General features: G+C 35.4%; 1 protein-coding gene across 1 annotated transcript in view; it reads left to right on the top strand.

Moving 5' to 3' along the window:
* Positions 1-24,833, top strand: part of LOC306851007 (claudin-19-like) — a 564,676-nt gene that overhangs the window by 205,058 nt on the left and 334,785 nt on the right. The window lies entirely within an intron of this gene.

Below are 24,833 nucleotides of genomic sequence, written 5' to 3'. Positions count from 1 at the left end.
AATTATTATAGTTTCTAATAAATCTAGACAAAAATCAGAGAATTGTTGTTATAGAGTAAGAGTAAAAAGCTTTTTAAAAAATTGGTAAGAATGCTATTTTAGTATTATTGAGATACTATTATAGTTTTTGCTAATATTTAAAAATATATATATTAATTAGTTTTTATTTTAATTTTAGTAAAAGTTTTTGATGTGTTTTGTCTTTTTAATAGCTTCTGTTTTAATTTATGTCTGTATGTTTTTATCAATCTTTATTTATATTTCAGTTTTAGTTATTTTAGTAAAGTTACTTGGCACCTGGCTGAAATAAAACGTTTTTATTTTATTTTATTTTAGTTAACATTTATTTTATTTCAACTAAAGATGTTTTTCTTTCATGGTTTTCTTTTTTAATTTAGTAATAATTAATTTATTAAATTTTAGTTTACTTTTGGTTAAAAATAAACACCCTGATGAGAAATGTTTTTATTGATATATTCATTTAGGGGAAAAAGACTCTTTATTGATTATTAAAAAACAGAGATATTAATGGTTTTTAATGAAGTATGATTTGTTATTTTAGTATGATTTATGTTATTATAGTTTTTGCTAATATTTTGAATTAAATTTTTTTGTGTGTATTTTCTGATTTCATTTTAATTTTAGTAAAATTTTTAGTAATTTCGTTTTTCAGTTTTTTATTTATATGTTTATAGTTTTTATTAATTATAAAAATTATATTATATCAGTTTTAGCTATTTTAGTCTTTTTATTTTTTTATATTTATTTTTATATATTTTTTTATATTTTATTAAGTAAGTTTAGCAACAAAGTAAAATATATTTTTTAGGCTTTTAATACAATAACCCTGCATGAGTTGAAAAAAAAATTGGTTGGAAATGTTCATATTTAGATCTTTGCATTTTAGAAAAAAAGTCTTCATTAAATTTCTTTGTCACGAAAAAAACAGTCGAGGTATTAATGAGATTTCATTCTCATGAAATGAAGAAAACAAACTCTCTCCATCACAAATGCAAATATCATCAGCGCAGTGCACTAAGAGCATGTTGTAATTATATGGGCATTAATATGAGATGTTATATGTGCTGTTCCTGATCATGTTCTGCATTATGGGCTGGTTAGATGGAGTCCCACGGCGGTGTAAATCCAGCTCCTGTCATGAGTGAGTGTGGAGTGGGTGGTGCGGTCTGATCATGTACGATATGTTATTATTCTCACAGGAATGCTTACAGCTGATGTTCACTGACCTGAAACACCACCAGACAGATATATATCTGACAGAGAGGCTGCTGGGATACTAATGGAGGCCCAAGGGAGCGTCTCGCTGCCGTCTTATGGCTCATGGAATTCCGACACAGTCTCAGAAGTTTGTCCTGAAATTCCTTTGGAGAAATGAAAACAGAAACAAAAGAGACAGTACGATTAAAAAGCTGCTGTATAAAATGAATGTGGATAGCAGCTCAAAGCATTTGATGAGGAATGCTCGAGTTCATATTAAGATCTCTGACTGTTTATTCCAAACAGTGCTGGTTAGGAACTGATTACATGTAATCTGGATTACATACTCAGATTCCAAAAACTTCCAAAATTAAGTATTTGTAATCTATTCCAAAAATTCCAAAAATTAAACATTTTTAATCCATTCCAAAAAAAAAAAAAAAAATGAAGCACTTGCAGTCCATTCCAAAATTTCCAAAAAAATCAGTACTTGAAATACATTCAAAAAAATTGAAAAATAAATAAAAATAAAGCACTTGTAATCTATTCCAAAAATTCCTAAAATTAAACATTTTTAATCCATTCCAAAAAAAAAAAAAAAAAATGAAGCACTTGCAGTCCATTCCAAAATTTCCCACAAAATCAGTACTTGAAATACATTCAAAAAAATAGAAAAAAAATAAATAAATAAAGCACTTGTAATCTATTCCAAAAATTCCTAAAATTAAACATTTTTAATCCATTCCAAAAAAAAAAAAAAAAAATGAAGCACTTGCAGTCCATTCCAAAATTTCCCACAAAATCAGTACTTGAAATACATTCAAAAAAATAGAAAATAAATAAATAAATAAAGCACTTGTAATCTATTCCAAAAATTCCCAAAATTAAACATTTGTAATCCATTTCAAAAATGTCAAAACATTCAAAAAATTAAACGCTTGTAATCCATTCCAAATATTAAGTATTTGTAATTTGATTATATTACATTTAAAAATGTTTTTAATCACAATACAGTCACTTTTTATGGATTGTATTATTAAATATTATTCACAAAGTAGCAATAAATTATTTATCATTTATTGATTCTCTGTAATTCTTCTTTCATATTTTAAATTTTCCTTTCTAAATTCATGTTATTTCTTATTTACATGTAATGCAGGGAAGTTTTTGTCAGTAAAACATCTTTCACTTAATATATTTGGTTTAAAGATCCTTAAAATTTTAAGGTAATATGTTATTATAATAATTAAGTATCACATGCATGTTCACGGTTCTCTGACGCTGGTTAATGGTCACATATGTTATTTTAAAATTATTTACCAAAAATTTATATTTTCCTGCTTTAATTGAGTAAAACTGATGAATTAAACTGGTGAACCCCCTGCAGTTCCTTTACGAAGCCCAGTTTGAGAAACCTTGACATACTGTTTAATGCACTTTATGTTGTTAAAAACAACGAATGGAATATATTTTCTTTTTATTCGTGTTTTTACATGAATATATGATACAAGATTATCCTATTTAAATCAATGAGATAAACTATTTAGGGCAAAAGTAATCGAAAAGTAGTAAAAAGTAATCTGATTACCTAAAATGTGTAATGTAATGGATTATGTAAAGTACAATTTTTGTCATGTAATCTGGAATTAGTAACGAATTACAATTTGTAAGTAATCTACCCAGCACTGCACAGAAACATAGAAATGAGGTCAAATTTGACATACAGTACAGTAGTGTATAAAGCTATAAAATGAATGTGGATAGATGTCCTGCTAATTTAATCTTGGAAGAATTTGATAAATGTTATTGAGATATTATTGCGATCTCTTGACTTTTAAATCCAGAGTCTGAGACAATGAGATCTCATCTGAAACTCTAGAGAAGACACGTGAGATTACTGAGGTGTTTTCTCCATCCTTTCTCTATGCAATCTCATTGTTACATTTGATATTATTACTACATATTACTGAAATGTGTGATTTCTTTTTTCCTATAGATGAACAGTGATTGAATACTCAAATTAAAACTCTCTGTGGATGAATTAAAGGATCTGATTGGCTGAATATGAACGGTCAGTCTCTCTCTCTCACACGCACACACACACACACACACACATGTTGGGTTTCCATGTTTTATGGGGACATCCCATAGGCGTAATGGTTTTTATACTGTACAATCTGTATGTGCTATTGCCCTACACCAACCCTACACCTAAACTTAGCCCTCACAGGAAACATGCTGCATTTTTAGATTTTCAAAAAACTTTATGCTGTATGATTTATAAGCTTGTTTCCTCATGGGGACCAAAAAAATGTCCCCACAAGATTAAGATTTACTGGTATTACTATCCTTGTGGGGACATTTGGTCCCCAGGACGTGATGAATACCAGGTGCACACACACACACACACACACACACACACATACATATGCAAACAGGAACCTTCACTTATGCAGTAATTATATATTAATGCATGAAGTTGCAATACTAAAGAGAGTCTCTCAGCTCAAATGCAGTATATATGTTCCATCTCTTGCAGTTTCTTGTATTTTTCATCAACGCTCGACAGCGAGAAATCTCGCAGCGAGTCCCTGCTGTCGCTCTTCTAAAGTTGCTTAGTAACTGAGGAAGTGAAGCTTTCGTATGACTTCTGACTGTGAGCATATGCTGTACACACACACTCACTCACACGCTCACTCACACACTCTTGAGAGAAAGTGTGTGTTGATAGTCTTAATTATCCAACTGATTGTGGAAATTAATGAGATAGACTGAGAGTGGAGACAGACATTAATAAAGACAATCAAACAATCAATCAACTCATTATGTGTGTGCAATATGAGACATGTCATAAATCAGTATGAAATTGAAAAAGGTTAGAGAAAAACGTACTGCTTACTGTTACAACAGTTATACCCATTCTCTCAAGAAAGAAACTCGTAATCTTCAGCGCAAATGGAGAAAAACTAACTTGGAAGTTTTTAGAACTGCGTGGAAAAACAGTATGTCCAGCTATAGACAGGCTCTAAAAGCTGCCAGGGTAGAGCATATCCACAAACTCATAGATAATAACCAAAACAATCCAAGGTTCTTATTTAGCACAGTGGCTAGATTAACAAATAAACAGACGCCGCCCGATCTAAATATTCCCTCACAGTTTAATAGTAATGACTTAATGAATGTCTTTACTGATAAAATATATAACATCAGAAATACAATATCAAATGTAGATTCTACTGCGTCTAGTATTTCAGCTTCATTCATCGCACCCAAAGAAAAACTGCAGTGCTTTACAACTATAGGACAGGAAGAGCTAAATAAACTTATCAGTGCATCTAAACCAACAACATGTTTATTAGATCCTGTACCCACTAAACTACTGAAAGAGTTGTTACCTGTAGCAGAAGAACCGCTTCTCAATATTATTAACTCATCGTTATCTTTAGGTCACGTCCCAAAACCATTCAAGCTGGTGGTTATTAAGCCTCTTATTAAGAAACCACAACTAGATTCTAATGAACTGGCAAATTACAGACCCATTTCAAATCTTCCGTTTATGTCAAAAATTTTAGAAAAAGTTGTGTCTGCTCAATTGTGCTCCTTCTTGCAAAAAAATTATCTCTATGAAGAATTTCAGTCAGGTTTCAGGCCCAATCATAGCACAGAAACTGCACTTGTTAAAATTACAAATGACTTACTTCTTGCTTCAGACCAAGGCTGCATCTCATTGCTAGTATTACTTGATCTTAGTGCTGCGTTCAACACTATAGACCATGATATACTCATAGATCGACTACAAAACTATACTGGTATTCAAGGGCAGGCTTTAAGATGGTTTAGATCCTACCTGTCCGATCGCTACCACTTTGTTCATTTAAATGGAGAGTCATCTCAATTATCACCAGTAAAGTATGGAGTACCACAAGGATCTGTCCTAGGTCCTCTGCTATTTTCAATATACATGTTGCCCCTTGGTAATATTATTAGAAAATACGGGATTAGTTTTCATTGCTATGCTGATGATACTCAACTATATATCTCAACAAGACCAGATGAAACTTCTAAACTATCTAAGGTAATAGATTGTGTAAAAAATGTAAAAGATTGGATGACCAATAATTTACTCAACGCTCAGACAACATACAGAATTACCAAATTTTGCCATAAGTTAAATAAGGTTCTGCAATATATAAATATATTGTGGAAACTTAATTTCCTGTAGAGCTGCTTTGCAACGATTTGTATCGTAAAAAGCGCTATACAAATAAACTTGAACTTGAACTATTGAATTATTCAGTAAAACTTTTATAGTTTGTATATATGTATAGGGGCTGTATTAATTTTATACTTTTATTCATCAAACGTCACAGTAAAGACATTAAAAATGTTGCAGAAGATTTCTATTTCAAATAAAAGCTGTTCTTTTGAACTTTCTACTCATCAAAGAATCATAAAAAATAAAATGTATCACAATTTCCACAAAAATATGAAGCAGCCCATCTGTTTTCAACATTGATAATAATCAGAAATGTTTCTTGAGCAGCAAACCAGCATATTAGAATGAAGGATCATGTGACACTGAAGACTGGAGTAATGATGCTGAAAATGCAGGTCTGATCACAGAAATAAATAATATTTTAATGTATATTCAATTAGAGAACAGATATTTTGAATTGTAATAATATTTCAAAATATTACTGATTTTACTGTATTTTTTATCAAATAAATGCTGCCCTGGTGAGCAGAAGAGTCTTCTTTCAAAAACAATAAAAATCATACCATAAACTTTGAATGATAGTATTTGTACTTAAGTGTAGTTACTTACTGATTTTATTTAAATATTACAGTGCATATGAGAAGGTATGTACTATAACTGTGATCATTTATGACAACATACATCTGATTATATGCATTATAATACATAAAGAATACGCTATATATAGTATATTTAGACTATATAGAGAATGGTACCAGTTATTCCTGATGACACCATCTGACAACACTTGTTTAGGTTGACTCTGCTGGTTACCATGGCGATTAAGCAAAGAAACTTTTTAGTTCCTCAACTACAAATTTACTGTCACGACTTTTGTCCCTAACAACAGTAACATGCACAACCACGCAGTCACGAATCAACCCTAAACCAACCTCTAAATGAAGTTTCTTATACACGTTCTGTAAATGAGACTTGATGATGTGTTGCTTAAAATAGCTGATATTTTCCACCTCGCCTCATCGCTCTCAAGAACACGCTGAAGTTTTAGTCACTGTTGGTTTAAAGTGAACAGATTTACTCCTCACATGAAGCTCCACTCCAGCTGATCGACTTTAGTTGTTAAAGTTGCATACTATTATTGTTAGAAATTGCAACAATATAAAAATAGAAATATAATACATTTATAAATTTAAAGTTTTAATTAAAACAATAAATAAACAATAATCTCCTGGCCAGAGGAGAACTGGCCCCCCGACTGAGCCTGGTTTCTCCCAAGGTTTTTTCCTGCATTCTGTCACAGAGGGAGTTTTGGTTCCTTGCCGCTGTCGCCTCTGGCTTGCTCAGTTGGGGACACTTAATTTCTAGCGATTATCGTCAATTTGATTTCACAGATACTATTTAAACTAAACTGAGCTAGACAATGACATCTCTGAATTCAATAATGAAATGCCTTTAACTGAAAATTGAGTGTTTAATCTTATTATTATACATTATTGACAATCTATCCTCCAATTTGATACTGTTAAGTGCTTTGACACAATCTGTATTGTTAAAAGCGCTATATAAATAAAGGTGACTTGACTTCACTAAACTGACTCAATAGCGTGCGCAAAAATATCAGGAGAAGTCCATTTTAATCAGTTGTAACTTTTCTATTGATTTTGAATCTCTGTACTTAATGAAATCTATTTACTATCAGCATCTCCATCAACTCAATCCACCATCCTTAATGGATTTGTTTTTTGTTTTTTTACTCAGCATGTAGTAATGCATTCTTGTCTTTTCTGTGAAGGTTACATATAATTCTGCTGGATCTGTTGCCTTAGTTTCAGTGAACATTTTCAATACGAAAGATTTTTATTTTATTTATTCATTTTTTTGTAAAGACTGTGGGGAGCATGTGAGATGATATATATATATATATATATATATATATTCTTTAGCAAGGCAGTGGTCGTCTTGGAGGTGTGTTTGGGGTCGTTATCATGTTGGAATACTGCCCTGCGGCCCAGTCTCTTCTTCAGTATGTCATAGTACATGTTGGCATTCATGGTTCCCTCTATGAACTGTAGCTCACCAGTGCCGGCAGCAATCATGCAGCCCCAGACCATGACACTCCCACAACCATGCTTGACTGTAGGCAAGACACACTTGTCTTTGTACTCCTCAACTGGTTGCCGCCACACACTCTTGACAACATCTGAACCAAATAAGTTTATCTTGGTCTCATCAGACCACAGGACATGGTTCCAGTAATCCATGTCCTTAGTCTGCTTGTCTTCAGCAAACTGTTTGCGGGCTTTCTTGTGCATCATCTTCAGAAGAGGCTTCCTTCTGGGACGACAGCCATGCAGACAGCCAATTTGATGCAGTGTGCGGCGTCGGTCTGAGCACTGACAGGCTGACCCCCCACCCCTTCAACCTCTGTAGCAATGCTGGCAGCACTCATACGTCTATTTCCCAAACACAACCTCTGGATATGACGCAGAGCACGTGCACTCAATTTCTTTGGTCGACCATGGCGAGGCCTGTTCTGAGTGGAACCTGTCCTGTTAAACGGCTGTATGGTCTTGGCCACCGTACTGCAGCTCAGTTTCAGGGTCTTGGCAATCTTATTATAGCCTACGCCATCTTTATGTAGAACAACAATTCTTTTTTTCAGATCCTCAGAGAGTTCTTTGCCATGAGGTGCCATATTGAACTTCCAGTGACCAGTATGAGAGAGTGAGAGCGATAACACCAAATTTAACACACCTGCTCCCCATTCACGCCTGAGACCTTGTAACACTAACAAGTCACATGACACCGGGGAGAGAAAATGGCTAATTGGGCCTAATTTGGACATTTTCACTTAGGGGTGTACTCACTTTTGTGGCCAGCGGATTAGACATCAATGGCTGTGTGTTGTTATTTTGAGGGGACAGCAAATTTACACTGTACAGCTTGTTATACAAGCTGTACACTAATTACTTCACATTGTAGCAAAGTGTAATTTCTTCAGTGTTGTCACATGAAAAGATATAATAAAATATTTACAAAAATGTGAGTATGATGTTCTTTTTATGAAATGCTGTGTTGGTTTTACGCCAGATGTAACGGGACACACACCATCCAAATAGTTAAACTTTTGTCTAATCAGTCCACAGAATATTTGCCCAAAAGTCTTGGGGATAATCAAGATATTTTTTGGCAAATGTGAGACAAGCCTTTGTGTACTTTTTGGACAGCAGTGGCTTTTGCCTTGAAACTCTCCCATGGATGTCAAGAGACCCAGTCTCTTTCTTATGGTGGAGTCATGAACACTGACCTTAACTGAGGCAAGTGAGGCCTGCAGTTCTTTAGATGTTGTTCTGGGTTCTTTTATGACCTCCTGGATGAGTCGTCGTTGCACTCTTGGAGTAATTTTGGTAGGCCAGCCACTCCTGGGAAGGTTCAGCACTGTTCCAAGTTTTCTCCAATTGTGGATAACTGCTCTGACCGTGGTTCGCTGTAGTCCCAAAGCCATAGAAATACCTTTATAACCCTTTCCAGACTGATACATGTCAACTATTATGTTTCTCATCTGTTCTTGACTTTCTTTAGATCGTGGCATGATGTGTTGCTCTTTAAGCATGCTTCACTTTGTCAGACAGGTTCTATTTAAGTGATTTCTTGATTCAACAGGTCTGGCAGTAATCAGGGCTGGGATTGGCTAGTGAAATTTAACTCAGCTTTCTAAAATTATGTGGTTAATCACAGTTCTTTTATGATTTAAAAGGAGGGGGCAATTCATTTTTCATGTAGGGCCAGGTAGGTTTGGACAGCTTTTTCCCTTAATAAAAGAAATCATCGTTTAAAAACTGCAGTTTTTTATTTACTTGCATTATGTTTGTGTAATATAAAAATTTGTTAATAAATAATTAATATTTATTTGATTATTTCTTTGGAAAGAACATGTGAGACATTGTGTGAGATATATATATACATATACTGATATACAAATATCAGTAATATAACAACATATAATTAGTAATATACGATATATATATATATATATATATATATATATATATATATATATATATATATATATATATATATATATATATATATATATGAAATATGTGTGGTGTCTTGTGAGATTCTGTAGTTGAATATCAGTAAGACGATGGAGAAATGAATGTGACTGTGAGTGATGTCACTATTGCAGAGATGTAATAAAAATTGTGAGCTTGTGTTGCCTATAAGTAGCTCTCTAGGGTTCGTAATACAGCCGCTGTCTTTGACTTCTTGCTCGTATATATGAAAGTGTGTCATGCTCCGTCGCCCTGCCGGTGAAGAATTAACATGAGCCGCTCTCTGTTCCCCGAGATTGTGATCAGTATGGTTCGTTTTGTCCTTTCATCTTCTGAGAGAGAGGAGATCTTGTCGGGCAGATGCCGTGCCACGGCTGTAAGTGAAAGTGTGTGTGATACGAGCAAGCTGGTTTGCATTCGAGCCCAGAATGAGACGGGAACATCCTGCTGGAGTTTGTTTGCTAGAGGAATTGAAGCTGAAGGGTTGAGGCAGAATCACGGCGCATATGTAGGTGAAGTAAATGTCAGTGACAACATGAGCCGTATGAGTGCATCTAAATGTCTCTGTAAAAATAGTAAAACCTACTTTGTCGTTCCAAAAGAAAAAAAGCTTCATACAGAGACAGAAAGTGCAGAAATCTTTTTCCCTGCAGGGTTAAGAAGGGTCGTGACCCTGAGACAATCACTCTCACACTCACCGCACATGTGCCAACGGGGCTTTTAGCACATTTGTTAGAGTAGATGTGTGTGTTCATTTACACACACATTCATGCTGCAGAAATAGACCAATATATAGGGCCCTATGATTTCTGTCTGAGATGCGGAAAACGTGGACGAAATTGCAGAATATGCAATAAACTGCAGAATAAAAACGGAATTTACCGTAAAACTTGGAATGTCATGGAATTTGCCAAAATTTGGATGAATAAATCAAAAGCAGCTCAGTACAGTTAAGTCAAAACATGTTATGGATAATGTCTGTGAATTTTAATCTGCAAAAATGCCATTTAAATACACTATATTGCCAAAAGTATTGGGTCACCCCCTTCTAATGAACAGGTTTGACTACTTTAGTAATTTCTATGAGTACAAATCTTAATGTTTAAGCATATAATGAAATTATAGAGAATTGTGTGTTTTTAATTTTATAGCAACAGTTTGGACAGAACCATTTTCTATTCTAACATGACAGTGCCTCTGTGTATAAGACACGGTTCAAAAAGAAATGATTGATTGAGTCAGTGTGGAAGAACTTGACTGATCTGCAGAAAGACAAGTCCTGATCCCAGCTGAACTCCTCTGGTGTGACTTTATATGGGTCATTTTAGACATTTTCAAAACTGTTGCAACAGAGATGGAAATACAGTTTTTAAATACGTGAATTATGCTTCCATCTTTGTTGCCACAGTTTTGGAAGTGTCTTCTTCTGCTCTAAAGAAGGGGGTGTCCCAATACTTTTGTCCATATAGTGTCTGTACAAATCATTGGTGTTTGGTGATGAGTTTTTGGCTCAAGGTCTGCATTTAAAGTCACACCAGAGGTGTTCAGGTGGGATCAGGACTTTGCTTTAATGTTCGACTTTGCTAGCTTTTCTTTAAAAAAAAAAACACCTCTAGGTTTCTTTTTTATATATTCTATCTAAAAACCATCGGAAAAAAAAAAACCTTGCTACGTGTACTGCGTTAGGCTAACTGAGACTTGTCATAACACTTGCATGTTGTTGCACTTTTGTTGGTTTTGATTGCTTCTATTGTCCTCATTTGTAAGTCGCTTTGGATAAAAGCATCTGCTAAATGACTAAATGTAAATGTAATGTGTGTCTGTGGGATTGTTTCAGCTGTTTTCTCATCCAGCATGTGAAAATTGTTTGTCTGATCACACACTCTGAACAACACGCATGATTTGAGGAATCATTCATTTCTGGGTTAGAGACCTGAGTGTTTGCAAACGAACAAATACCACATGATTTGTCAGTTTTAATTGGCTGCATGGAAGTAATCATTATGGAATGAGGTTATTGTATTATTGTATTATTGAGATAATTGTACTCATGAATATTAAATTCTCGGTTCAGTGATCCCAGTTTTGGCTCATTATTGTGTCGGTTTCTCGCTGTGTGAAACAACAACATCTAATATCTGCTCAAACAAACCAAGAGAAGAGAGGAGGGTGTTTGTTGTGTGTCTAATTTGTATTCTCAACACACACAATATTCCTGTAATACCTTATAACCGGCGTTCAACCTAAAACTATGTGACTTGCTGAGTTGTGCTGATACTTGTCTGGTAAGCAAACACCTAGAAACACTCAGAACACTTTTACAACCAAGGTAGCAACACCCAGAACATCTTAACAACCACCTAGTAACACCAAGTCTTAGCAACCACCAAAGCAACACACAGAATATCTTAGCAATCATCAGTAAAACCAGCAACCAACTCCCACAACACCTCAGCAACCACCTAGCAACACCTAGAACATCTTAGCTATGCCTAACAATGCCAAATCTTGGCAACCACCATAACATTTCGCAGAACACCTTAGCAACCACATAGCAACATACAGAACACATTAGCAAACACCATAGCAACACCCAGAACACATTAGCAACTATATATCAAGCACCTAGAACATATTAGCAATCATTAGAAGACCGCCTATACAACATGCAAAAAACCTTAGAAATCACCTAGCAACATCCAGAACACCCAAGCAACCACCAGAATGCCATAGCAACTATCTATCAACACCCAGAACACATTAGAAAACATCTAGTGAACATCCAAAACATCTATCACCTAGCTACACCAATATCACATTTGCAACCATATACAAAACAACATCTTAGCAATCATCAGAAGACCATCTATATAACATCCAGAAGACCTTAGCAACCATGGCAACACCCAAAAAACATCAGAAACCATCTAGTAAACATACAAAACATCTAAGCAACCACCAAACAACACCATGATCACCTTAGCAACTACCTATCAAAGACTTAGAATCTATATAGCAACACCCAGAACACCTTAGCAACCACATAGCAACACCGAACCTTAACAACTACTTAGCAATAACCGGAACACCTTAGCAACCACTTAGCAAACACCCAGAACATCTTTGCAACCACTTAGCTACACCCATAACACATTAGCAACCGTATATCAAATGTCTAGAACATTTTAGCAATCATCAGACCACCTGTATTACACTAAGAACACCTTAGAAACCACCTAGTAACATCCAGAACACCTGCACAACCACCAGGTTACCTTAGCAACCATCCAGGAGACCTTAGATGTTACCATCTATTAACACCCAAAACACCCTAGAAACCATCTAGTAATCATCCAAAACATCTTAGCAACCACCAAGCAACGCCATGATCACCTTAGCAACCACTTCGCAAAGACCCAGAAACTACATAGCAACACTCAGAACTTAGCAACCACCTAGCTAAAACACGAATTTTAGCAAACACCCAGAACATCTTAGCAACCGCAGAGCAGCATCCAGAACACTGTCCTCACACACACAGCACACAAAATGAGAAGCAGCACAGCTGTATTTCTGGAGCTTTCCTCAAACACTCTCGCTAATGCGTCCGCCGCAGCCGCATAGGAGACATACACGAGCACTAAAGAGGAGAAAGCAGCAAACAAGAGGAGGGAAATGGAGGGAAATCCATCTTTTTTAAAGTCTAATGTAGGATGAAAGCGTGTGACCGGCCGTGCTCTCGCTCTTTAAAGTGCTTTTCCACGTCCAGCGGTGCTAGCACCAGCGTTTTGATGGATGGCCTCGTTCAGGGTTCAAATTCTGTGAATAAAGACCATAAGCAGGCTGGAACGGGACTAACTTCTCTCATATTTTGTCTATTCTCCTCTGCCTGTTAGATCAGATGGACGTGTGACCTGAGAAAATTTACCTCAGGTCTGCGTTTCCTGGTCTGATTTTTCAGTTCTTGAAGAGTGTGAAACATTTGTCAAGGGATGTGATGCTTCTGCTTTTTCCAGTTATTAGTCTAATTTTATTTAATCTGAAATAAATTATACTCATAATAGATCAGCATGTTCACAATTACTATAATACATTATATATTCCAAACACCTGAGCAACCACCAACCAACATCCAAAACACCTTCGTAACCACCTAACAACATCCAAAACATCTTAGTAATCACCTAGCAACATCCACAACACCTTAGCAACCACCTATCAAACATCCACAACACCTGAGCAACCACCAAAACGCCTTAGTAACCACCTAGAAACATCCAAAACACTTTAGTTATCACCTAGAAACATCCACGACACCTTAGAAACCACCAGAACACCTTATACCACCTATTAACCATCCAGAACACCTGACCAAACACCAGAACATCCTAATAACACCAACCAACATCCTAAACATCTTAGCAACCACCTAGCAACATCCAGAACACCTGAGCAACCACCAGAACACCTGAGCAACCACCTAGCGACACCCAGAACACCTTAGCAACATCCTGTGTGTTTGTTAGTCTCCTTTGAAGTGCATCTGTGCGATTTGTTTATTTATTTTTTTGTGCAATAAATCAACAAAGTAAAAGAATATGCAATAGTAGTATTAATATTAGTACAATATCAGTCATGAACAGAACAGACCATATTTCTCATTCCTTTATCTATCTGTATCAGGTTTCCACCTGCAGTGGTTTGTTTCTGAGTGTCAGACAGTTGACCCCAATGACCCCGCTGTTGACCTCACTAGCCCGCTGAATTAGATTCATATACTGCAGCTTTTCCAGGAACAAGCATTTTGTTCCATGAACTAACCGTGTGTCAAAATGTTATTCCTGTCAGATACAATTGCACACACAGCTTCGAAATGAGGCAGCAGCCAAACACACATTTTACTGAATTAGTTTATACAGATAACGCTGTCATCATAATTTGAATCTATGAATGTTTTTGTTCCAGATACTGTTCTAATTAAAAATAAATATTAATAATATTAATAATAATGATAGTTAATAGTTAATAGTTAATAATATGTAATATTTTCATTTAGTTTAATTTGATGTACTAAAATACTAATATCTACTAAAATAACATTTTTCAAAAAAACAAATAAAAGTGACAGAAACAACAAAATGACTACAACTTTAAAAATTAAAGGAATGAAAATGGAAAATATACAAATATAAACTAATTATACTGAAATAATATATGTATAAACACATATTCATATAAATTAAGTTGTATATCACATAAATTGTAAACATATGTACTTTTTATTAGCAGCAAAGTGAACTATTTTCAGATTAGATTGTAGTTTGACTGTAAAGCAACTGAGAAATGCATTTCCAACCCATCTGACTTACATAATGTGACACGTTTCTGAGTGAAACAGGATATTAAAGTAAGTAATAAGGTGGTAATTGATTTTATCCATCATAAATCATTAATTGGATCAGGAGAAATGTTCATTACAAACAAGGATGCAGACAGGTGGTTGGAGGAGAGTGTTTGAAAAGTCATTTCACAGGTAGAGAAAGTTATTACATTTGAATTAAAAATGAATTAAAACAAATATGTATTTGCACATTTACTCCCCATATAGCAAATGGCATGACACACACTATTGTACTGTAATTGAGGTATTTTTTACACATTAGTACTGGATCTGAAGAGAGAGAGAAAGACAGAGATGGAGGACTTTCACAGAGCCCTTACAGCTATAATGCATTAGACATATCTGCTCACCGCATTAAAAATACAGCCCTGTCAGCATGTAGCTTTACATTAACACAGAAAAGCCATCTATCGCACAGCCTTTTTATCTAAAACAGCCTAATGTTTCAGTCTAATGGGAAACTGGCACAGAGTCACATGCATAAATAAAGAACTAGAGATAAACACAGAGAGAATGTTTTTATTGCTCACAGGTTTCTCATTCGCAACTTGGACGAGTTTTCACTCAGATGTTTCTCCAAAAAATCCATCTCCATTTAATCTCATAGTTGTCTAGGAAACATATCTGATATATTAAAGATTAGAGATGTGTATGTCCTATGGGGAGAGAGAGATATTAATGTATAAAATATTATCGGACAAAAAGATTTAATTCAAAATATGTCATGTTCATTTCTATGTGCTTTATCTAATTAGTCGTTACAGAACATAAAACATTTAAGCCTGAAGGATTTATGAATTTCATCGCTGTATTACAGGATTTAGAATCTAAATAATGACACAAACACACACACACACACACACACACACACACAGCATGTCACAGCGACGTAATTAGTGGCATTTGCAGAATGAGCTGATTATGTTAAACGGTGTTTAATACTTTGGACGGAATGATTGCGTCTACAGTAATTACGGTCAAACGGTTTATTACTGAACATTACTGTCACACACACACACACACACACACACACAGAGACTGAAACAGAGGAGAGCAAACAGTTCATCACAGAATAAAAACACTAAACAGAATATGTTAACATATATATAAAAGTATTTTTGTGTGTTTAACTAATAAATATAACTGTTTTGGGCATGGCAAATTAATTTTAAATATATTTTAAATTTATATAATGCATATTAGTTTCTTTAAATATATGTTTAACAGTCTTATTCTATTAGTGTAAAGTAATCTGTTTTTATATATTCTTTCACTCTCTCACTGGCCTTCAAAATCATCCTCTTGAAGGCAGGAACAAGAAAAGAAAAAGTATGAATAAATATAAAAAATGAATGAATAAATATATAAAGAGTTCAGGTGCAAAATCCATGTGCCATTTGAAATTGTCTTCTAAAATAAGCGTTTCTAATATATATATATATATTTTTAAAATATACAGTTTCTGTCATGACAACTCTTGGAGTGATTATCATGACAATTTGAATGTGTTTGGTCTTGGCAGAATAGATCTGCTGCACTGCTGCTGCTGCAGAGCAAATACCGAGACTTGCTACTGCCAATACATCCACAATATGCTGCTGTGAGCATGTAAGAAATACTGCTGCTGCACATATAACATACATTAAATAACCCCCATTTAGCATACATGAATCACCCTATAGCAGATCTATACAGGTGGAGCTGGGGAAGGAGGAGGGTTTCTGAAGTGCACTGCAACTGCTACAAGCAAACACTAGTCATATATTTGAATGTTGAGCAGTGAGCTCATTGGCTACCGATACAAGAGAGAACCAATCAGCTGTGCCATGTGATAATGATGTCATTATGCCAGATTGAGTTAGACCTATTGGACTGCACCAGTTTCATACCAGAACTTTGTATATATATATATATATATATAGTGAAAGTGACGTGACATACGGCCAAGTGTGGTGACCTATACTCGGAATTCGTGCTCTGCATTTAACCCATCCACACACAGCAGTGAACACACACACACAGCAGTGAACACACACACACCGTGAACACACACCCGGAGCAGTGGGCAGCCATTTATGCTGCGGCGCCCGGGGAGCAGTTGGGGGTTCGGTGCCTTGCTCAAGGGCACCTCAGTCGTGGTATTGAGGGTGGAGAGAGCGCTGGACATTCACTCCCCCCACCTACAATCCCTGCCGGCCGGAGACTCGAACCCGCAACCTTTGGATTACGAGTCCAACTCTCTAACCATTAGGCCACGACTTCCCCTTTTTTTTATGTATATATATATGTCTGTATTTATGATGCCATGAAACCTAAGTATGTATATATTGTGACGAGCGTCCTGAGCTCTCATCAGCGTTGCCCTGGAGAAAGAAGCGAAACACCTGCACTCACTCATCACGGCTGGATCGGCCACACCTGTGGCCCATTTGCCCGCGGCCATATAAGCCACATGAGGCTAACACACGGAGAGACTGGTCTCCATGAAGCTGAGATCTAACGTGCTATCTCTGACTGATTTCAGATACCAGCGTGTGACCGACCCAGCCCTGCCACGAGCACAGCACCGACTCACCGCACCCAAGGAAATCACACACGGAGAGCACCGCACTACCTCAGCGAGCCACTCTTCACTCAGCACATTTTTATTGTTAATAAATCCACCCTCCGGGCTATTTATTTGAGCTCTCCTTGTCGCGTGATTCTTCCACCCCGTCACAATATATATATATATATATATATATATATAGCATTAAATATATTGTGATTATTAATATATATCTAAATGTAAAATGTTTATATTTTTATCATTTTTATTATATATAATTTAAATATTATTTATTATATATTTATATATTGTTTATTTTATATTATTTCAATATATTTCTTTCTTTCTTTTTTTATGTATATATGTGTGTATTTATGATGTTATGAGATCTAAACCCCTGAGCTCTGTGTGTATTTGATAACGTTGAGAGAATTTTGTCGAGTGAACTCCTCCAGATTTCTGGTGCTCAGTGTGTAGAGAGCAGTGAACGCTCTGTAGGGATCCTGTGAATCTGAACGCAACTTCTTTTCTCTCTGTTCTTCCCTCCATCCATAGAAAGAGAGAGAGAGGGAGGCGGGGCATTTCGAGGCTTTCTGCAGTAGGACGCTCTCTGAATAAAGAACAGATCACACACACACAGTGCTACAATAGGACACACATCAGTGTGTGTGTGTGTGTTGGTCTGAGCGCAGAGACTCCGTCTGCATTCAGAGGGACTCTTATCTGTCTGCTTAATTCAGTTAGAGTGAAGCTCATAAACTCGTTACACACGCTGCTTTAATTAACTGAAGTAGATAAGAGACTGAGAGCAAGTGCATTGTGCCTCTGTTTTGTTCTGTCATCTCTGGGAAGTTTGTGCGATAAAGATCATCCATCCATTGATTCTTCAGCACAACAAACGATGAGAAGAGACAGATGTGCACACAAACACGTGCAGACAGCAGACCACAGATCAAAGCTCTGATGCTTTCTGATGCTTTCCCTCTCCTTCCTCCTCAGCTTCACTTTTATCTCACTGTATGGAAAATTATCCCAATTTTTGAACATTTGTTGATGGAGATTTATATCTTGGAAAGTTTCAGCTGTAAAATCTCATTACAAACCATGCATTACAGGGTTTTACCATGGGTGAGGGAGTAAAATTGCATTGAAGGAGGTAAAATCACAGTAAAATATGATATATAATAAATGTTAATAACCAAATATTTCAATCCATAATTTCAGTGTATTTCAATAAGTAAATGCTTTGTTTTATCATTAAAAAAAACATAAAAGTAGCTGTGTAACAGACTCGGTCTGATGCATGTGTGTAACAGTAGCTGTCTATTACATCTACATAATTACAAACTCAATTACAGGCTGTTCCATAACTTAGTTACATGGTAAGTACATTTAGTTTCATGTAAGTACAACGGCTACTACTAAGTACTTAATGTGTGTGTTGCAATTTGTTCGTTTGATTTCTTAACTTGTATTGAACCTGAAACATTGCTTTAATTATGACTCTTGTACGGGTGGTTTGTACTGGTTGATATTCTGCAGGCGACCGGCGTCTGTGATGATGTTTCTGACTGATGGGTTGTGATTTGTGTGGTGGATTTCATCAGGAAAAGGTCTGAACCGCTTTGACAGTCAAGCTCTTTGCTATAGTCTATAAACATCTGCACTACCACTGAATGTGGAGCTCGAATAATCATAAAAATACACCACATACACAAATTCAAGTTAAAAGAGTCCATTTTAACTTTTTACAATGTTTCAATACTGAATTAATTACATTGAACATTCTTATTTTATTCAGCACTGATGTTTTTATATTGCTGTTGATGTCATTTTATCAGTGTTATTTTAGTATTATATATTTTGTAGATTAGATCCTATTTTTTCCTTTTAATTTTAATTTAATTTTTAGTCATTTTATTATGTGCTTTCATCATTTTCATAATTTCTAAATATTTGTGTTACCATGCAAAAGTGAAAAAATAAGTCTTTGAAAGAAGTCTCTCACCAGTATGCTCGACAAAGCTGCATTTATTTGATTAAAAAATACAGTAAAACAGTGAAATATTATTACAAATTAAAATAGCTGTTTTCTATGTGAATATATTGTAAAATGTATTTTATTGCTGAAATCAAAGCTGAATCAGCATCTTTACTCCAGTCTTCAGTGTCACATGATCCTTCAGATCCTTCAAAATATGCTGATTTGCTGCTTCCATTTTTGTGGAAACTGTGATACATTAAATTTTTTTAGAATACTTTGATGAATAGAAAGTTCAAAAGAACAGCATTTATTTGAAATAGAAATCTTTTGTAACATTATAAATGCATTTACTGTGACATTTAATGCATCCTTGCTGAGTAAAATTTAATTTTTTTTAGAAACCCTTACCGACTTGGATACTGAGTTCGTTGCAGTGTATTCTGGGATTGCATTTTGCATGAGATAAATATGATGTTGCTTTAAAATATAGTGATAAGAATGTCTTAGAAGGCAGCATGACGTCACGGCCTACCTTTTGAACAGCCTTTGCATCTTAATTGCATCTAAGAAGCCTTTAAAACACTGTCTAGGTAGGCAGAACACTAGGTTTGTGTGTGTAATGGATAGAGAAGGAAGCAGAACCGAAACGGACCTTCAAGGTCACTGCACCAACACACACACACACTATACCTAAACTGCCTCTTTAACCAAAGTCCTGTCTGAAGATTATGCTAATTGAGAGTTTTAGCCAATTGCATTGTGTCCAGTCATAAAGATTTTGTTAATTATGATCCAGTTTAAATGATGGACTGATGAATTATCTAATTAAGGCTGCAGAACGACGGAAGACTCTAAACTGTGTGTGTGTGTGTGTTTAATTTACCTAGTCAGCATATTTCCCGCCATCTGGCAGGAACACAGGTGAGATCTGATCGAATAAAGCTAATGTGATAACCACACACACACACAGAGCCCAGATACTTTTTATTCACGTTAATCTAATCGAGTGTGTTGAGGGAAATTCAAAACACACTCACTGACATGTATTTATCGCCCATCAGGACGTCATAAACCATACAAATCTACTCAATGGTCTCGATCAATAACTCTGCACTCACACACACACACACACACATGTCTGATGCCTTCAGATGAGGTCCGAGCTCTCACCTTCCCGTCGTTTGTCAGATTTATCTAGCAGGAGATGCGACTCTATAAACGCGGGACAGAATTACCGCCCCCACCGCTGCGGTAAAGGACTCGTATTTATCCTGTGTGCTGCGGGTGGGCTTAGTTATCAGACCTCACATTAATATGACGCCGCACCTCTGCTCTGGCTGATCATAAATCACACAGACAAAATGATCTTGATGGGAAGATAAAATGAAAGAGTGTGGGACTAAAAAATAGCTCTGCGCTTGGGTCTGTATGCCATATATTTAAGTTGTGTTTACATTGCAATAAAAGGTTAGGCCAGAAAGATGCAAACTGGTCAATGCACTGTATTCTGTGGCACCAATAAACCTCAGAACTCAAGGGGGCGATAGAGTTTCCTTCAAGTGTCTGACATTAATCCAGATGTTGTTATTCGGGTGATGCTTGTAAGCATCTCAGTGTTGCATGCTGCCGTCTTTGCTCATCGTCTGCCCTCAGGTGCTTGTCAGAAGATGCTTCTGAAGTCCAGTTGTATGTCAGTGAGTGGTCAGTCAGAGAGAATAAGAATCCAGCTGGCCAGCTTGTTGAGGAGAAAAGAAATAGAAAGAAATACTCCTTTATCCATGGAAAATTTTCACAAAAAAAAACCCATTACAGATGAACTGAAACTGCAAGAGCTAATGAATTACAATAAATAGGCTACCCATCACAACTGAAACTCTTCCTCTTATCTGTCACCTTGAAAGGCTATGGTTCATATCATATTTTGATATCAAATCATCATAATATTAATTTAATAAAATAATCTTATATTTCATAATTACTTGATTTCCTAGCAAATAGTAATATATTTTATATAACCCATTTTTACCTTATCTCATATTTTATATTCAGAATTACATAGTTTTCTATGTAATTCTAAATATATTATATATCATTTTTATAATATAATATTTGTTTCATAATTACTTGATTTGCAAGTAATTATTAATATATTTTTAATTATTTTTAAGAATATCATACTTCAAAATTTCCATGTCATAAATTATTCTCTCAATATCCAAATGTTATTAATACATTTGTACATTAATTATTTTTATAATATTTATAATTTCCAAATAATTATTCATACATTATATACTTTTTATATAATATAATCCTATATTGAATAATTATTTGATTATTCATGTATTTTATGTAATACCAAGGGTGTAGGTTTGATTTTGGCATTGGTGGGGACATAACGGCGGACAACAGACATTTCATTTTTTGATCAAAATTATTGCTAGGGACAATTTAGTAGTCGCTAGATATTGTTAGGTCCATGCCATAGCATCTCTACTAAATTCTACGCCCTTGTATAATATATTTTTACAATGCAATCTTATATATCATAATTACACAATATTAATATACTATATATAATTTGTTTATAATATAAAGGTCATGTTTCATAATTACTTGATTTCCAAGTAATTATTATTATATTTTGAATTATTTGTTTAGAATAGAATCACATATTTCATAATTACTTAATTTCCATGTCATTCGTTTATTTTTATATAATCTCCTATTTTCTAATTCATTTCTAGTATTATTAATATATTTGTACATTAATTCATTATAGTTCACATGTCATAATCTCTGAATAATTATTAATATATATTTTATATTGTTTCTATAATATAATTCCATATTTAACAATAACTTGATTTCCAAAAATGTATCAAATTTTTTTTTTTTTTTTTATAGTATAATCTCATACTTCATAATTACTTGATTTCCAAGTAACTGTTCATATATTTAATATACATTTTTAATAATATAATCTCTTATTTCAAAATTACTTTCTAAGTCAGCAAGTGGTAAAATAATTTTGAGCACACCGTAAATGTCATGTGATTAAATACTGTGGAGCTACAGGAAAAATTATTTATTTTATTTTTTTATCTATCTGGACTATCTGTTTGTCCAACTATAGCAAGACAGTGGGTGGGATGGAAGGGGAGACACAAGTGTAATTTTCTTTAGTTGTAGTGAATAAATTTCACACTTCACCTGTAATTGTCTTGCTAAAAGCTTCAGGAGCTTTAACCCATGATATAAATACAGATCTGACTGATCATGTGAACTCATGGCTGGATGCACAAGATTCCCTCTACAATGCCACAAAAACACATGCAGGTCATATGCTGCCTCAAAACCAAAAGAAAAACATTATATTTTGAATACACAAATGAAGCCTACATTAATATTTATTGCATTGTACCATTATTTTTGTGATGATTAAGCATATTTTCTCATGTAAAGCTGGTGTGTGTGTTGCTCTTGTCCGTGTCTTTGTGAATAATTAGGAGCTTGCAGTTGTTCAATGCCACACTGAGCGTCTTTGTCATCCACCGTCTGTGATTATGATGTCGCCGCTGAGGAATCCCGTGGAATGTGGCGGAATGCTGCGGGAATCCAGGAATCATTCCAGACCGTCTGAGCGTTAACTCTTTCAGGACAGTAGAGAGAGATTTTAAACCTCTTTATATTATGAACACAATTTTAAACACATTAGAAGTGCTTGAGAATGCATGTCTCCACAACCACAATGCTAATGGTTACTAGGGCGTTGCTATGCAGTTTTGAATGTTATTACAGCATGCATGTTGCATGGGTGGTCTAATCAGCTCCTATGGTGTTGCCAGGGTGTTCTGAGTGGTTTTCGGTGCATTCCTTAGTCGTAACTATATTGCTATGATGTTGCTAAGGTGTTCCTATAGATGTGTTGCAAGTGCATTGCTTAATGGTTGCCAGGGCGTTGCTATGATGATGCTAATTTGTTTTTAAGCGCATTGCCATGTGATTACTAAATGTTCTGGTTGTTATGGTGTTTTGAATGGTTTTAAGTGCATTGTCAATGGTTTCTAGGATGTTGTTACTAAAATGTTCTGGTTTCTAGGGCATTCCAAGTGGTTTTCAGTGCATTGCTTAGTGGTTGCCAGGGTGTTGCTATGATGTTTCAAAGGCTTTCTTAGGTGCATTACTATGTGGTTACTAAATGTTCTGGTTGCTAGGGTGTTTCTATGATGTTGCTAAGGTTTTCTCATATGCATTGCTATGTGGTTACTAAAATATTCTGGTTGCTAGGGCATTCTGAGGGGTTTTCAGTGCATTGTTTAATGGTTGCCAGGGTGTTGCTGTGATGTTGCTACGGTGTTGCTATGTGGTTACTAACATGTTCTGTTTCTAGGGCTTTGCTATGATTTAGTTAAGGTGTTCTTAGGTCCATTGCTTAACGGTTGCCAGGATGTTGATGTGTGGTTACTAAAATGTACTGTTTCTACGGAGTTCTGAGTGGTTTTTAGTGCATTGTTTAATGGTTGCCAGGATGTTGCTAAGGTGTTACTATGCAGTTACTAAAATGGTTGTTAGGGTGTTTTCAGTGGTTGCTAGGCTTAAGTAAAAAGAGACAGATTTAAGGAATTATTCATGTCTGAAGCATAAACACTGTGGGATGTTTAATACTTAGTGTTGGAACTGTATGTATGAGTAAAAACCATTAAAAATTACATGTGCGACTCTTAAATAAAACACTCTTTGGATGTGTTGTCCATTAGCGCAGCCGTGCAAACGTGTGTTTAGCGCAAAGGGAGAATATAAACAGGCTGTTTCCTGTACAAACACATTTAGATAAACTTGGAGTGTGTGTGTGTGTGAGAGAGTGAGAGAGAAATACAAAGACATGAAGATAAACATCAGGATGTACACTAGAGTTTCTGTGTCAACACTATGTACACTGGTCCTCGTTACCCACAACACCTCTCTCACACACACACACACACATACAGTGTTCCTCAGGAGGTAAATCATGACACACCCTGAGCTCAGAACTGGACTGGGCCGGGAAAAGCGGGCACAGTCTGGATCAGACCAGCTTTATTACTCTCACTCATGCCTAGACCTGAATTCTGTGGGTTTTTTTCCCAAACTTGGCACAAAATACATTTGAGAACCTGCCACATACAGTCAAGTCTGTTTACCCTCAGTGTTATGGATGATGAAATCTGTATTTAGATTTAGATTAAATGTTTACACATCGACACTTATTATGAATTAATAGTCTCTAATCGAATTGTCAATGTGGCCATTTAGTAAAATAAGTTTGATTTGCATGAGATGTATGCTTTAATAACCCAAATGACATCTAAGAAAATGTGCAATATAAAACATACTATCCCACAATGCATTGCACTCACAACTTGACCTTC

The sequence above is a fragment of the Barbus barbus genome (assembly GCF_936440315.1).
Source record: "Barbus barbus genome assembly, chromosome: 31".
NCBI lineage: Eukaryota > Metazoa > Chordata > Actinopteri > Cypriniformes > Cyprinidae > Barbus > Barbus barbus.
This window is presented reverse-complemented; position numbering and strand designations above follow the sequence as displayed.